At 45.3% G+C, this 15876-nt stretch overlaps 1 protein-coding gene across 1 annotated transcript in view; it reads left to right on the forward strand.

Moving 5' to 3' along the window:
• Positions 1-12909: 12909 nt before the first annotated feature.
• Positions 12910-15876, forward strand: part of TRIM29 (tripartite motif containing 29) — a 39499-nt gene continuing 36532 nt past the window's right edge. Inside the window, exon 1 of the transcript XR_004270865.1 lies at positions 12910-12925. The gene's annotated coding sequence lies outside the window, so the exon portion shown is untranslated. The remainder of the gene's footprint in view (positions 12926-15876) is intronic.

Here is a 15876-nt window from a genome sequence, read left to right on the forward strand (position 1 = left end):
TATTATAAATATGATTCATAGGTTAGAGAAGGTAGAGGAATACATGAACTTAATGAGAAAGAAATGAGTGCTAAAAAGACTCAAATGGAACTTCTAAAAATGAAAGTATCTGAAATAAAAAAATACTTGGATGTAGCTAAATCAATGCTTAGATAGAAACATATAGTATTACATGCTTTTATTAGAAAAACATGTTCTAAAATCAATCATCTGAGATACTGCCAAAAGAAAGCAGACAAGAAAGAGAAAATTAAATACAATTTAACCCCGTGAAGGAAATAAAAAGATGAAAGCAGAAATCAATGAAATATTAAAAAAAGAGAGCAAAATAAAAATCCAAGAAACCTCAAAGCATTGTTTGGAAAGTATTTTAATTGCTTTCTATTAACCAAGAAGGTGAGAGAGAAATTCCCACCCTAGCGTTACGGGGAGGATGGAATATACAACGCTTGACACCAGATGAGACTGACAAGTTTGTTAGCTACATATACTCACAGCAGTGGGAGGAGGATACCACATCTCAGGCAGTGGTGTTGCACTTGGAACAGAGATGAACAATCACATGGGGGCTGTACTTGTGAGCAGAGGACAAGCACTAAGAGAACGGGGTGTCTCATGGTTCCTGCAGGAGGCTGTGATTGGCTTGTTTAACTGCACCTGGTTCTCTTTATTAAGAGGATTTGGCTAAGGGACAGGAGCAGAGTGGGATGAGGAACTTGGGGCTAGGCTAGATGAGGCCCTCCTGTTTTTACCAGCTATCAAAGTAGCACATAATATTGAACCTTAATTTTAGTCCTTACACCACAGAAAAGATCAACACAATTGATGAAACTCTAACCTGACTGATCAAGAACAAAAGAGAGAAGATGCAAATTACCAATATTAGGAATGAAAGAGAGGATGCCACTACAGATCCTACAAATGTTGACAGAAACCTAAGGAGATATTATGAACAACTATATACCAATAAATTCAGTGACTTAGATGATAAAATGAACACAATTCTTGAAACACAAACTACAAAGACAAAGGTCATTCAATAAGAAATAATTCGAATATCTTAGATCTGTTAAAGAAATTACAATCATAGTTTTAAAACACTGAAACTTTTTCCATAAAGAAAACTCCAGGATCAAGTGGTTTTACTAGTGCATTCTACCCAGAGGTATATTGGTAAATGCTTTACACCTGCGTCTCTAGAAAAACCAACAACCTGTTTTGTAGCATTTGTCAGTTTCCACAGTGTAAATATTCCCACTATGGTCAGTTTCATGCTGCCAGTGTGATGTCACTCATGATGGAGATAAAAAGAGATGTGCAATAGAATGCCATATAGATGAAATAGTCATAAATAGCCTAATAGCACTGATAGTAATAAAATGTAGCAAAAATATTTAAGCTATGATGAGTATTCATTCTATACACATTACTTTTGTTTTTAACATAATTTATTTAATTTTTAACACTGGCTGTATTTAACAACTGGCTTACAAAATTTCTGAGAATTTGAAAGTACATTGTCATGAGCCAGTATGAGCCACTTCTGGGATGCTAAACATTTAAGGAAAAAATATACCAATTCTACAAACTGTGGCAGAAAGGAGAGGAGAAGAGGAGGAAACATTTCTAAATAGAATTTTAGCAGAAAAAAATCAGCAATATATAAAAAGAATAATATATTATGACCAATGGCATTCATCCTAGGAATTCAAGGTTCGCTTAACATTCAAAAGTCAGTTTTTTAAAGTTTTAAATTATTATTTATTTATTTATTTTAGATAGCTTTTGGTGTACAAGGGGTTTTTGGTTACATGGATGAATTCTACAGTGGTGAATTCTGAGATTTTAGTGCACACATCACCCAAGCAGTGTAACTTTACCCAATACAAAAGTCTTTTATCCCTCACCCCGCTCCCAACCTCCCCACCCACAAGTCCCCAAAGTTCATTGTATCGCTATGCGTGCCTTTGCATCCTCATTGCTTAGCTCTCACAAGTGAGTAGATACAGTATTTGGTTTTCCATTCTTGAGTTATTTCTCTCCGAATAATGGCCTCCAGTTCCATACACATTGCTGCAAAAGGCGTTCTTTCTTTCCTCCTTATGGCTGAGCAGTATTTCACAGTGTATGCATATCACATTTTCTTTATCCCGTCATTGGTCTGTGGGCACTTAGTTGGTTCCGTATCTTTGCAATTGCAAACTGTGGTGCTATAAATGTGAGTGCGTGTGTGTGTGTTTTGTATAAAGACTTTCTTTGTGTAGAGACCTAGTAGCAGGGTTGCTGGATTCAATGGTAGATCTACTTTTAGTTTCAAAAGTCAATTTATACACAACTTGAATGAACCTTGGAGACATTGTGCTGAGTAAAATAAGCATTGTAATAGGACACATCGTGTATGATTCCACTTATATGAGCTATTTAAAATAGTCAAATCATGAAAACACAAAGTAGAATCGCGGTTTTGTCGAGTTGGGAAGGAGGAATGGGGAGTTGTTGTTTGATAGGTACAGAGTTTCAGTTTTGCAGGATGAAGAACTTCTGAAGATCTGTTACACAGCAATGTGAGTGTAGTGAACACTACCAAACTGTATACTTAAGAATGATAAAGGGTAAATATTATGTGTTTTTAAGCACAATTAAAAAAAAGTCAATCTATAATTTATCATATACTGTAATTATAATATCTATGTCCTAATCCACATAACCTGTGAATATGCTAGTTTACATAGCAAAAGATATTTTGCAGATATGATTAGGTTAAGGATTTTGAGATGGGAGATTATTCTGGATTATCAGGGTGGGCCCAGTGTAATCACAAGGGCCCTCATACCTGAAAGAAGGAGGCAGGAGAGTCAGAGTCAGACCAAAAGATGTGTAACGACAGAAGCAGAGATTGGAGGGATACAAATGCTGCCTTTGAAGATGGAAAAAAGCCATGAGCTAGGGAACATGTGCAGCCTCCACAAGCTGGAAAAGGCCAAGAGCCTTCAGAAAAGCTGCAGCCCTGCCAACACCTTGATTTTAGCCCATTTTGGGCTTCCGATCTCCAGAACTATAAGATAATAAATTCATGTTGTTGTAAGCCACTAAGTTTGTTATGGCAGCAATTGAAAATGGATGTACCATATAAACAGACTTAAAAAAATGATCATTTCAATAGATTCAGAGAAAGTTTTTGACAAAATTCGACACAGATTCATGATAAAATCTTAGCAAATTAAGGATAGAAGGGAACTTACACAATCTGGAAAAGGTCATCTATTAAAAAATATCCTACACTTGACATTATACTTAGTGGTGAAAAATGGAATGCTTTTTCTCTCAGATTAGGAACAAAGCAAGTAAGTCTGTTATAACGATCTCTATTTGACAGTGTATTGGAGGTCCTAACCAGTGCAAGAATTCAAGAAAAAGAAAAATAGGCACAGATGAGAAGATTCAAAATTGTGTTTATTTACAAACAACATAATTTTCTATCTAGAAAATCGTAGGGAATCCACAAGCAAGCTAAGGCACTACACTTAATAAATGAGTTTAGCAGTGTTGCAGGACACAGGTTCAACATGAAAAATAAATTTTTTTTTGAGATGGAGCCTCACTCTGTTATTTCAGCTGGAGTGCAGTGGCACAGTCATGATTCACTGCTGCAGCCCCTGGCTCAAACAATCCTCACATCTTAGCCTCCCAAGTAGCTGTGACTACAGGCATGTGCCACCACACCTGACTGATTTTATTCTTAAATCTTTTGTAGAGATGGGATCTTGCTACATTACCCAGGCTGTTCTCAACTCCTGTCGTCAAGCTAGAGTTACCACCTTGGCCTCCTAATATACTAGGATTACAGGCGTGAGCCACCGTGCCTGGCCTAATTGTATTTCTATATACTAGAAACTAACAATTGGAATTTAAATGGAAAATAACATTTATGATGGTATAAAAACATGAAACACTTAGGGATAAACCAGCAAAAGTTTCTATAGTACACTAAAAGCTACAAAACTGCTAGCAGAAGTTACAGACAATCTAAATAAATAGAGAAACATACCATGTTCATGGTATGTATTGGTATTATTAATACTTGATTGTTAAGCTGTCAGTTCTCCCCAAATTGATCTTCAGATTTAATGTACTCTCAGTCAAAATCACAGCAGATTTTTAAAGAATTTTATAATCTGATTCTAAAGCTCACATGGAAATGCCATGGATTATAATAGGTACAAAAAATTATGAAAAACAAAGACCAAGCTTGGAGGACTTACTATCTGATTTTTAAGACTTACAACAAAGTTATAGTAATTAGGTAGTGTATTATGGAATAGACATTTAGATTATTGGAACAGAATAAAGAACCCAGAAATAGATTTATATATATGTAGATAATTGATTTTTCACAAAGGTGCCAAGGCAATTCAGTTGGGGAAATGATAGTTTTTTTAATGCCCATCAATGATAGGCTGGATAAAGAAAATGTGGCACATATACACCATGGAATCCTAAGCAGCCATAAAAAAGGATGAGTTCATGTCCTTTGCAGGGACATGGATGAACCTAGAAACCATCATTCTCAGCAAACTAACATAGGGTTTGCTCTTACTCATAAGTGGGAGTTGAACAATGAGAACATATGGACACAGGGAAGGGAACACCACACACCTGGGCCTGTTGGGAGTTGGGGGGCTAGAGGAGAGATAGCATTAGGAGAAATACCTAATGTAGATGACGGGTTGATGGGTGCAGCAAACCGCCATTGCACGTGTATACCTATGTAACAAACCTATAAGTTCTGCACAGGTATCCAAGAACTTAAAGCACAAAAAAAAAAAAAGATGAAAAAAAAGTTAAACATATTCTCATTGTATGACCCAACAAAGGCATTTATAGATATTTACCCAGGAGAAATGAAAATAAACACACAAAGACATTTATGTAAATTTGCATAACAGCTCTAGCTGTAACAACCCCAAACTGAATTAAACACCAAATGCCCATCAAGTGGTGAATTAATAAATACATTATGGAATATATTTACAATGAAATGCTATTCAACATTAAAATGGAACTACTTATACAAGCAGCAACATGGGTGAATCTCAAAAACATTATGCTAAGTGAAAAAAGTGAGAAATAAAAGGTTACATACTGCAAGTTCCCAGTCATATAAAATTCTAGGAAAGGCAAAGCTATAGTGCCAGAAAGCAGATCAGTGACTTCCAGGGGCGAGGAGTAGGAGATTTACCATCAGGGAGCACAGGGTATCCTTTTGGAGTGACAGCAGTTTCTATATCGTGCTTCTTGTGGTGGTTACATGACTGTATACATTTGTCAAACACTCATTGATTGGCACACTTAAAATTGGTGAATTTTATATAAATTATATCTTTATAAATCTAAAAGGACACCCTTAAGAAAATTAATAGACAAACCAGAGATTTGAAGGAGATATTCAGAAAACATATATCTGATGGACTTGTTACTAGAATATACAAAGAACTCCTGTGATTCAATAATAAGAAGACAAACAACCATGTTAAAAATGAGCAAAACACTTTTTTTTTTTTTTGAGAGAGGGTCTTGCTCTGTTGCCTAGGCTGGAGTACAGTGGTGCGATCCTGGCTCACTGCAACCTCTGCCTCCCTGGCTCAAGCCATCCTCCTGCCTCAGCCTCCTAAGTAGCTGGGACTACAAGTGGGTGTCACCACACCTGGCTAACAAAAAAATAGGCAAAAGACTTAAACAATTACTTCACAAAAGAAGATATATGAATGCTAATAACCACATGAAACATTGCTTAATCATCATTAGTTATGAAAAAGTACAGAGTACAGCTACAATGTGATACTACTACATACCTACCAGAATGGCTAAAATTTAAAAGTCTTACAACAACCGGATGTTGAGATCACAGAGCATCTGAAATGCCTATACCTTGCTGTTGGGAATGCAAAATAGTGCAACCACTTCGAAAAAAATTGTTTCTCAAAAGGTTAAACTTACACCTAATGCTTGATGTGGCAATTCCACTCTTAGGTATTTATCCAGGGGAAATGAAAACATGCCCACAAAAACTGATGTTCATAGCAGCTTTATTCACAATAGTCATGCACGGGAAACAATGCAAATGCTCACCAACAGGAAATCACTAGGTAAGTTCTGTTGTGCCTGTGCAGTGGAATCCTAGTCGGCAACTTCAAAGAAATAAACCACGATACGTGCATTAAGACAGATGGGTCCCAAAGACGTTATGCTAACAGAAAGAAGCAAGGCACTAAGGAGTGAATATTGTGTGAGTCCACTTATGTGAAGTTGTAGATCAGTCAGAACTAATCCAGAGCTAGGAGTTCGATTAGTTGGGGATGGAAGTGAGTGGTGGGATTGACTGGGAAGAAATGTGAGAGAATTTCCAGTGAGATGGTGGTGTACCATATTATAACAGGGATGTGGGTTGCTTGGATATAAACATTTTATCAACATTGTAAAGCTACTATTTGTGCATTTTAATGTGTGCAAATTTTCCTAAAAAATAGTAACGTCAAAAAACAATCAAAATGGAGTGGGTGAAAATATGGCGAAATGAGAATAACTCGACATGCTGATTGTTGAAGCAGGATGATGGATACATAGGGGTTGAAATGATATTACTGTGTTTACATTGTGTGTTTTTGAAGTTTTCCATAATAAAAAGTGAAATAAAACAAAAGGGAAGAAAAGGATAATTAGACTTCACAGGGCTGTTTTGTGTTCATACAGACAATGCTGGGGAGGAGCTCAGCAGCTGTGAAGTGTGTTTTGACTCAGCTTCTCCATGTGATCTGCCTCCCCCTCTCATTGACTCACTGTGGCTCTTGCTGTCTGCTGCATTCTCGCCTTCCTGCCACTCCCGTTTCATTTCTCTCTCCCTCCCACCTGGCTTTCTTCCTTCTCCTCCCAGCTCCATTGCCTTTGGTCTGTGGATGGCTTGATTAGCCCTGGGGCTCAGGGACAGCAGTCCCCAGCTTCAGGTGAGATCATGAGGCGGGTTGGGGGGTGGGGTGGGGAGTGCTCAGGACAGACACCCCAAGGCATTGCTTCCCGCCCTTTCTTCCTGGTGCTTGCCCACCCCCCAACTCTGCCACCCTATGTCTCCCCAGGGTGGAGGCAGGCAGGGCTCTTGCCACATTGTCATCTGAGTGCCAGCACATTTGTAACAGGATGGACAGGCTGCTGTTGTCCCGACACGTCTCCTCCACCTGGCTTCCCTGAAAAACTGTCAGATTAGAGGAAATCTGAGCCAGGTTCCCAGCCCCGCACCCTGGTGGCCTCCCTGCTGGAGTTGCCCTGCCCCGGGCAGCCTTCCCCCTCAACCCTTCACCTTCCACCAGACTTGGCCTCTCACTGCCACAGCCGTCAGCATCCCACAGCCCTTGCACCCTGATCTGTACTTGCCAAGAACCAGCTGAGCACCTGGCAGTCCTCCAGAAACCTTAGGCTTTGGGGCAGTACTCACAAGGTGCCTGCAGTCTGTGCTGGCTTTGTTCTGTTTTAATCACCTGTGAACTCGATGATACTTATTGGGCACTGCAGTGCACTGTATTAGACGCTGTGGCCACAGAGATGGCCTGCTGGTAGAAGTGGTGTAAACAGATGATTCCAATGTAGGGTGGGCAGGGCGGGCCCTGGGGAACTGAGGGAAGCTGCAGGGAAACACAGAGAGGTCACTTAGCCTGGACTGGGGTGGGGAGGTCAGGCAGCGATTCTTGGAGGAAATGCCAACTAAGCTGAGACCCACAGAGGGCGGAGAGGCACTGGAACAGCATGTGGGGCAGCGCTAGGGGCGGTACTCATTGGCAGGACTTTCTGGGAGCTGCAGATGGTTCAGTCTGGTTCGGCTTTGTGTGTAAGGAGAGGGTCCGTCCCAGAGGTGAGGTATGGAGAGCCCAGCAGCTCCCCTGCCGGAAGCTGCCACACCCAGCTTCCTTGCCTGGATGACAAGGACTCTGAGGTGGGCCCCCGTCTGCAGCAGCCCTTCCTGGAGCAGCACATGGCTCTGGCAGGATGGCACTGAGCTGGTGCCTGAGTGCTCCCTGACTTTGTCCCCTTCCTCCCTCCCATTCCTCTCTCCCTAGAGGTCTCAGGCAGGGCAATGCCCTAGGCAGAGTGGGGTCCTCTTCTTCCAGGCCATCCATGCCTCCCATCTCTGCAGAGTCGGGCTGCCTCCTCCTGCTCCCTGGGCCTCCCTGGAGTGCCCTGCTCTGGGTCTGCATCCGGGTCACATTTGGGTTGTGGCCCCAGCTCTGGTTGTGGCCCTGGGTTCAGCTGTGTCCCCAGGTGAGGCTATACACAGGGACCCTGGCCCTGGGTTCAGCTGTGTCCCCAGGTGATGCTATACACAGGGAGCCAGGCCTTTGGTTCAGCTGTGTCCCCAGGTGAGGCTATAAACAGAGACCCTGGCCCTGGGTTCAGCTGTGTCCCCAGGTGATGCTATACACAGGGAGCCGGGCCTTGGGTTCAGGTGTGTCCCCAGGTGAGGCTATACACAGGGACCCTGGCCTTGGGTTCAGCTGTGTCCCCAGGTGAGGCTATGCACAGGGACCCTGGCCTTGGGTTCAGCTGTGTCCCCAGGTGAGGCTATGCACAGGGACCCTAGCCTTGGGTTCAGCTGTGTCCCCAGGTGAGGCTATGCACAGGGACCCTGGCCTTGGGTTCAGGTGTGTCCCCAGGTGAGGCTATGCACAGGGAGCCGGGGCTTGCCTGGCATAGCAGAGCAGATTCCAACTTGCCTCAGCCTCCTCCTGGGGTAAAAGTTTCCCCCATTCTGAGCTCAGGAGGCCAGGGTGGGCTCAGGGACTGCCATGTGGAATGAGACGGCTCTGGGGCACCTCAGGAGTAGAGGCTGGAAGAACAGGAAGGGCATAGAGAAAAGTTTTAGACAGTGCAGCAGTAGTAGTTAGATTCTAGTTAGCACGCTCGGCTCAGGAAGAAAATTCACAGCACAGTTCAAGGGATTAGAGGGAGAGTTCTGGAGTCAGGGTACACGGAGTTCCAAACCCAGTCACTGAAACTCTGTGTGGCTCAGTTGCCTCATATTTAAAATGGGAGAATGGAAGTACCCCCTAACGGGGTACTTATGGAGTACCCTATGTACTATATCAACCCTACCTATGGAAGGATTGATTGAGCTAAGCATGTTAAGGGTCTAGCACAGTGCCTGGTACATGGTTAATGCTTAATGAAAATGATAATATGCTATTTCTTATCATTATTCTGTCCAATTTCTCTGATGGACAGAGGAGTGACCCTTGCTCACTGTGGGTTCTCCCAGGGTTTTTTTCCTCCATCCATGGAGAAACCAGCAGGAAGTAGGGTATGCCTCACCATCCTCATTTAGGAGGGAAAATGTTCGGGTTTTGGAGCTGAGAGATCTGGCTTCATTGATTAACAGTTGAGTGACTGAAGGCAACCCGCTCAACTTCTCAGTCTTAACTTCTTCGTCAGTAAGATGAGGATAATGTTCTCTCATTGGTTGGTAGTGAAGTTTAGATAGCATGAATAGATGGCCCAAGGCTGAGCCTGGCTTTGCTGTGTGGTCTTGGGCAAGTTGCTTTACCTCTCTGGGCCTCTATTTCCTTACCTATACTGTGTACTATGGAATTAGGGGTACTCTATGTGAAGTACTTGGCACAGAGTATGCCCCAACAAAGAATAGGAGCCAGCCTTTTTATTCTGATAGTGACAATGATGATGAAGAAGGAAAGAAGCTCGGGGTCTGGGAGGGAACTGGCTGAGTTTGCATGTTCCTTGGGAGTCAGTGCTACTGCAGCCTCAGGATAACAGACAGATCTTCTTTTCCCTAAGGCCTTCCTGAATGGGAGCAGGTTTACATCAATCTCCATGGAAAGAGTGGGGGAGGAAGACCTGGAGTCTGAGGAACAAGCCCAGGGCACAGGCTTCTCTCTGATTGGCCCCCTCTAAGCTCTGGGCCTCTGGGCTGACACTCCGCTGTGCCCAGGGGCAGGGCCCCGGGAGTGCTGCTAGGCTAGCCCCACCCACCTGTTCAATTTGCTCTTCAATCTTTTCTTTCTTTCCTCTTTTTTTTTTTTTTCTCACAATTCTGGGGAAATTAGTGTCTAGAATTCAAATAGCAAGGAGAAAATCCACTGGTCATCTATCTCATTTCCTACCACAAATAACCTCCCCACAAGTCCTGTAAAAAAGTTGATGTAATTTGGGCAAGGCAGGCACCTGCTGTCTAACTCAGTCCCTCTAACTGCCAGTTAGGCGGGTCCCAGTCCCCTCTAGCTTTGCCCTCTAGAGGGATGGAGAGAAACTGACCAGTGCCTCCATCCAAATAACGCTCTCTAGGTAAAGAAGGGTGTTATTAAAACAGCCCTTCTCCAGGCTATCTCATCCCAGCGCCTTTAACCCTCCCCTCTCGGGTCCTGTTTTCCAAGTCTTTAATTATTTTCACTGTCCTTCTCTGCATTTCAGGATGCAACCCTATAATCATAAAATTTCAGGGCTGGAAGGTACCAGGGAGATGATATGGAGGAGAGCCAGGAACAGACAGTTAGAAGCCTTGCCCACCCCAGCTGCTGGGGCAGGAAGAAAGCCCTGGCAATTCCTCTTCACCAGGCTGTCTCCAGTCCTTCTCCAGCAGAGAAAATCCTGCTTATTTTCCCTCAAAGTGAAACATTCAACAAAAACGGACTGAGCAGTGCTTGGGAGCCAGGCACAACCTAGGCATTTTTCACAATTTCTCACCTTCCCTAATCCCCCAACAGTCCTGCCAGAGTGCTAGGATCAGTCTCATTTCATAGGCAAGGAGGCTGGCTCAGAGAGATTAAGTAACTTGCCCAAATTCACTTATCAAGAAAGTCCTGGGGCTCCTCCATCCCAGCTCTGGTTGCACCTACAGCCAGCTAGTCCCTCAAGCCGCAGGTGAAGTTCTTCTCCCTCGGGGAAACCCTGCCATAGTTCTCAGCAGGCAGAGCTGCGCTACAGCAGGACTTAGTCGGGATCCTGTAGAGAAACAGAGGCAACAGGACCCATAGTTATATGAAGAGATTTGTTTCTAGGAATTGTCTCATGAGATTGTTGGGGCTGATAAGTCCCAAATCCAGAGGGCAGGCAGGAGTTGATACTATAATCTTGGGGCAGAATTTCTTCTTCTCTGAGAAACCTCGGTTTTTAACCCTTAGGGCCTTCCCACTGACCAGATGAGGCACACCCACATTATTGAGGATAATCTCCTTTATTCAAAGTCAACGGACTGTAGGTGACATCACTTTCAAAGCAACACCCAGATTAGTGTTTGATTAAATGACTGGGTGCTATAGCTTAGCCAGCTTGACACACGGAAATAACCATCACAGCATTGTTTGTGGGTGTTGATGGGTGGGGAGGCATGGGGGCCCCAAGGCACTTGATCCAATGGGCATTTTCCACAGAGTCCTAGGCCAGTATTGGGAAGGTGTCAGAGGACTTGGGGTCCTTCCCGTTATGCAAGAGTGCTAGGTCAGTTTGTACTACCAAATCCAGACCCGACCACGTTCCGCTGGGGATGCCCTGTCTTGATTCTGCTCACTTGAGAGCTACAGTTAGGATCCAGTGTCTTCTCGGGGGACAAAAGCCTTGGAAGGAGCCAAGGGCCATCCTCGAAGTAGGGGAAAGAGGACTGTTGTTTGAATCCTCAGGAACCCCGTGAGCTAACAGCCCTTAGGGTGAGGACGGTGTCTTCTTATTCTCTGTACCCTAGGGCTGGAATCATGCCTGGTCCCCTGAAGAGGTGCCACAAATGTCTTTTCATTTCCTTTCTCCTTCCCTCCCAGGTAGGTGCCTGAAACATTCTGGGCAGGTAGAAATCAGTCCTGTTTTTGAATGCTTCCACGAAAGGAATTTATGATCCCAGGAACAGTACTGCTCAATCTATAGAGTTCTTCCTAATATATAATCTAAATCCTTCCAATTTCAGGACAAATTCTGTTGTATTAGGAGAGCAGGCATAAGAAAATTAGACTTCAGAAATTTTGTTATTGCTATAAAGTTTTGAACCACCATGGGCTTCTTGCGGCTGTCTACAGCTAGAGGTGTGAAAAGAGGACAAGGGCACCAAGAAGTCAGAAGAGGCCAGGCACAGAGGCTCACGCCTGTGATCCCAGCACTTTGGGAGGCCGAGGCCAGTGGATCACTTGAGGTCAGGAGTTCGAGACCAGCCTGACCAACATAGTGCAACCCCGTCTCTACCGAAAAATACAAAAATTAGCTGGGCGTGGTAGTGTGGGCCTGTAGTCCCAGGCGCTGGGGGGCTGAGGTGGGACAATCACTTGAACCTGGGAGGTGGAGGTTGCAGTGAGAGGAGATCACATCAAGGGGATGGGGAGACAGGATAGGGGGGAAGGGGAAGGGGGAGGGGGAGGGGGGAGGGGGAAGGGGGAGAGGGAAGAGGAGAGAGGCACTCTAGCCAGGGCAATAGAGTGGGAGCCTGTCTCAAAAAAAAAAAAAAAAAAAAAAAGTCAAAAGAACTAAGCATTAAGACTGGATCAGATTCTTCCCCTTACAATGACCTTGTAGCTTCCCTTTTGCAGGGCTGGAGGCTCAGTTCCTTAACTCCAATTGCACAGTACACTTTCATTTATAGAGTATTTATGTTAGACTCAAAGAAGAACTTCCGGCAGCAAGCAGTCCTAAAGCTTGAAATGAATGGCTGACGGAAGCTGTGAAATCTTTTTTCTCACAGGTCTTTTAAAGAATATATAGTTCTTTAAAAGATACATCAAAGACTTTCTGGATAGAGCCTTGCCCAGGGGCAAGGGGACGGACCAGTTGACCACTCCCTCCCAACCCTGGGATTCCAAGGAAGCCTGAGAGTTTTCTCCTTTTAAGAGGTTTTCTCTTTCATCTGAAGATGACTGGTGACAGAATCAGGTGTTCCCAGGCCACACAGTAGGTAAGTGAAGGCGGCTCCACCCGCTCAATCAGGGGAGGCTGCCAGGAAGAGAACAGCTTTGAGGTGCCTCATGGGAGAAGCCTGGGAGGAGGCTTGGGGTTGGCCCGTGGGTGGGCGTAGGAAAAGGGACTCCGTGGGGGCTGTCAGGCATGCCTGGTCTGAGAGGGCCAAGCAGCAAAAGGTAGAAGTTGCCTCTGCTCTATAGGAATCCTTCTCTGGAGGCCACACCTGCCAGCTCTTCTCACCTTCTAAAGCTTGTGAGGGATAAGGCAGGGGCTGGCAGCCAGTCACATCTCACCACCGCCTGGTATAGGGAGAGATGTTGCAGCAGGAAGACTTCAAGCTAGACCAGAGGGAGAACAGGATGAGATGGAGGAGCGACAGGGGGCTTCACGGGCTCCCTTTCTTTCCAGGCCTTTAAAGGTAAAGAGGCCCCTCTGCCACAGCAGTGCAAATGATGGCCTTTGGGGGCTTTTTGCCAAGTTGCATAGGACACATAGCCTCTGACGGCCTTCAGGAAATGCCCTTTTATGGAACCTGTGCAACTGAGTTTGAGGCTGGAGAGGGGCAGGAATCCAGCAGATGCCTGTAGTCAGGTCCTGAGTGAGGGTCTGGGGAGCTCCAGGTGTGATCACCTTCCTGTAGGGTGTGCAGTGCCCATCCAGAGCTCAGTCCGCCAGGGGTGGGGATCCGCTTCTTCGGCTCAGCTCCAGGAGGGATGTTGGAGTGGTGGGACGAGGGCTTGGGGACTAGCCCTGAAAGGACAATTGTTTGCTTCTTTTCAGCCCTTGGATTCTGGGATCTCCAGGAGACTCTACCCTCTACCCAGCATTTGGGTAGAGTCATCCCTCAAGGGAGGAGGGGCCCTGCACCCTGGCCTAGGAGAACCAAAAGACCAGCCAACCAGCACTGACTGAGAATTCAGCTGAATAAACATCTGCTGAGTCAAGTCAAACACTGTCTCTGTGTAGCCAGGGAGGCCACTTATGTACTTGGAAAGTGAGCCATGCTCATCCCGTTTGGAGGGACGGGCCTCTCTCAGCACATGGTGGGCTCTCCCTTCTCTGGGCGGCCCACGGCCCTCGCACGTATTTTTCCCATTCTCTGTTCATGCCGAATTTAAGTGATTTGCTTACTGATCTCTTCTCCCACTAAACTATGAGCTCCCCACTGGCATGATCTGGGACTCCTTCATGTGTGTATGATCAGTCCCTTGCCTAACCCTGGCCCATGGTAAGATGCTCAGTAAGTAGTGTGAATGAATGAGTAATGAACAACACCAGGAGGGCCGAGCTAAATGCCCCCTGAGTGGGACAGACAGGGAGGGTTGTTACAGAGGTTGAATGGGGGCAGTGGTCACTGGGCTTGGGTTAGGGAAAGCCTCTTGGAAGAGAGAAATTCGCCTCATCTTCCTTTTGCCTTCAGTCACCTGAACCTGTTCCCCTGGCTTCCTCCAGCATCCATCTTTCTATCTTCCCTCTTATAAGCTGTCTTCCACTTTGATCATCCACTATTCCTCCGGCAATGCATTGGAGCAGGCTCACACTGGCTTGGGAGAGCGGACATTGTGCATCTCTTTCCAGTGCTCTTCACATTGGTAGCTTGGGACTGACTAGGATGGGAGAAATTTTCAAACACTGCAAACCCGTGCTTTTTGCCTGGAAGAGTCTGTCACTAAACTTTTATTGACACAGTCTTGCAATCCACTCACCCACCTACTTACTGCCTATCCGTCTCCTTCCTTCCTTACTCTTGCCTTCTCTTTTCTCTCTCCTTCCCACATATTGTCTTTTCTTTCTCCTTCCATTCTTTTTAAAATTATTTTACTCAGTTCTTCAACTATCTGTCCATCCATCCATCCACTCCCCTATTTCCTTACTCATATTCATCTAGCTTTTACTTATTTCATTCATCCATTCATCTACCCACCCATTTATCTATCCATTCATCATCCAACCACCCACTGTCCATTATCTACACATCTTATCCATCTGTTTATTTCCCCATTCATATTCATCTAGCTTTAACTTTTCCATGCATTCATCCATCCATCCTTCTGTTCATCCGCTCACCCACAAGTATTTCCTGAACATCTACTCTGTGTCTGCCTATTCCTAAAGCTCAGAATCTTTCCCCAGATTTCTGGAAGATGGGTGCATGAACTCTAAGAACTAGCAGAGGCCCTCCAGTGTACCCCAGGTTCATCCAGCATTGATGTTGGACTGTAACCAGAACCCGGTGGCTTTCCTCTTCTGTTTCTTCATGTCCTCTCTGTTCTTTTCTCCTCATTGCCTGTTCTCTGCAGGTTAGGGAAATACTATCAGGGAACGAGGGAGGAGCATGTCCCCATCCAGCATGCCGGGACAGGACTTCCCTCTCTCCTTCTCCCTCCATACCTCAGGCAAGAGCCCAGAGAAATTGGGTCTGGCATTTTGAGAAAATGTTCCCCTCCCCAAAAGGCCCGATGAGCTCTTAGCCAATTCACCAGCGAGTTTGAACAAGATGGGGCTCCTTTGGGGCTCACGGACAGAGACCTCAAGTAAGAGGGGAATCCCCATCATGAAGCCAGCACTCCCCACGCCAACACCGCCCCACATACATCCTCTCAGAGCTCAGCTGCTTTGCGAGCTGGGTTTGTCTCTGCCCTCATTCCCAGGGACTGTTTTTACAAAGGATTACCTGCTTAGCCTGGTCAGCCAAAGGGGCGGGGGCTTCCTAGCTTGACCTGGATTTGAGGTGAAGGAAGGGAAACCCACTCCCCTCCACATAGCCCAGAACCTGCCATGCTAGCCTCACCTACTGTCTTCTCTGCCCCACCCAGCCTGGCCCTGGAGAGGCACGGCCCTTTCCTCGGGGGTTTGGAGGCTTCCCAGGATGAGGCCAGTGGGTCAGAGCCCAGAAGTGACTTGGGGGGCATATCCTACAAGAGCTGAGGGTTCTTGGTGTTCTGC

Source organism: Sapajus apella, unplaced genomic scaffold (genome assembly GCF_009761245.1).
Source record: "Sapajus apella isolate SASKATOON/1434 unplaced genomic scaffold, GSC_monkey_1.0 scaffold16, whole genome shotgun sequence".
Lineage (NCBI taxonomy): Eukaryota > Metazoa > Chordata > Mammalia > Primates > Cebidae > Sapajus > Sapajus apella.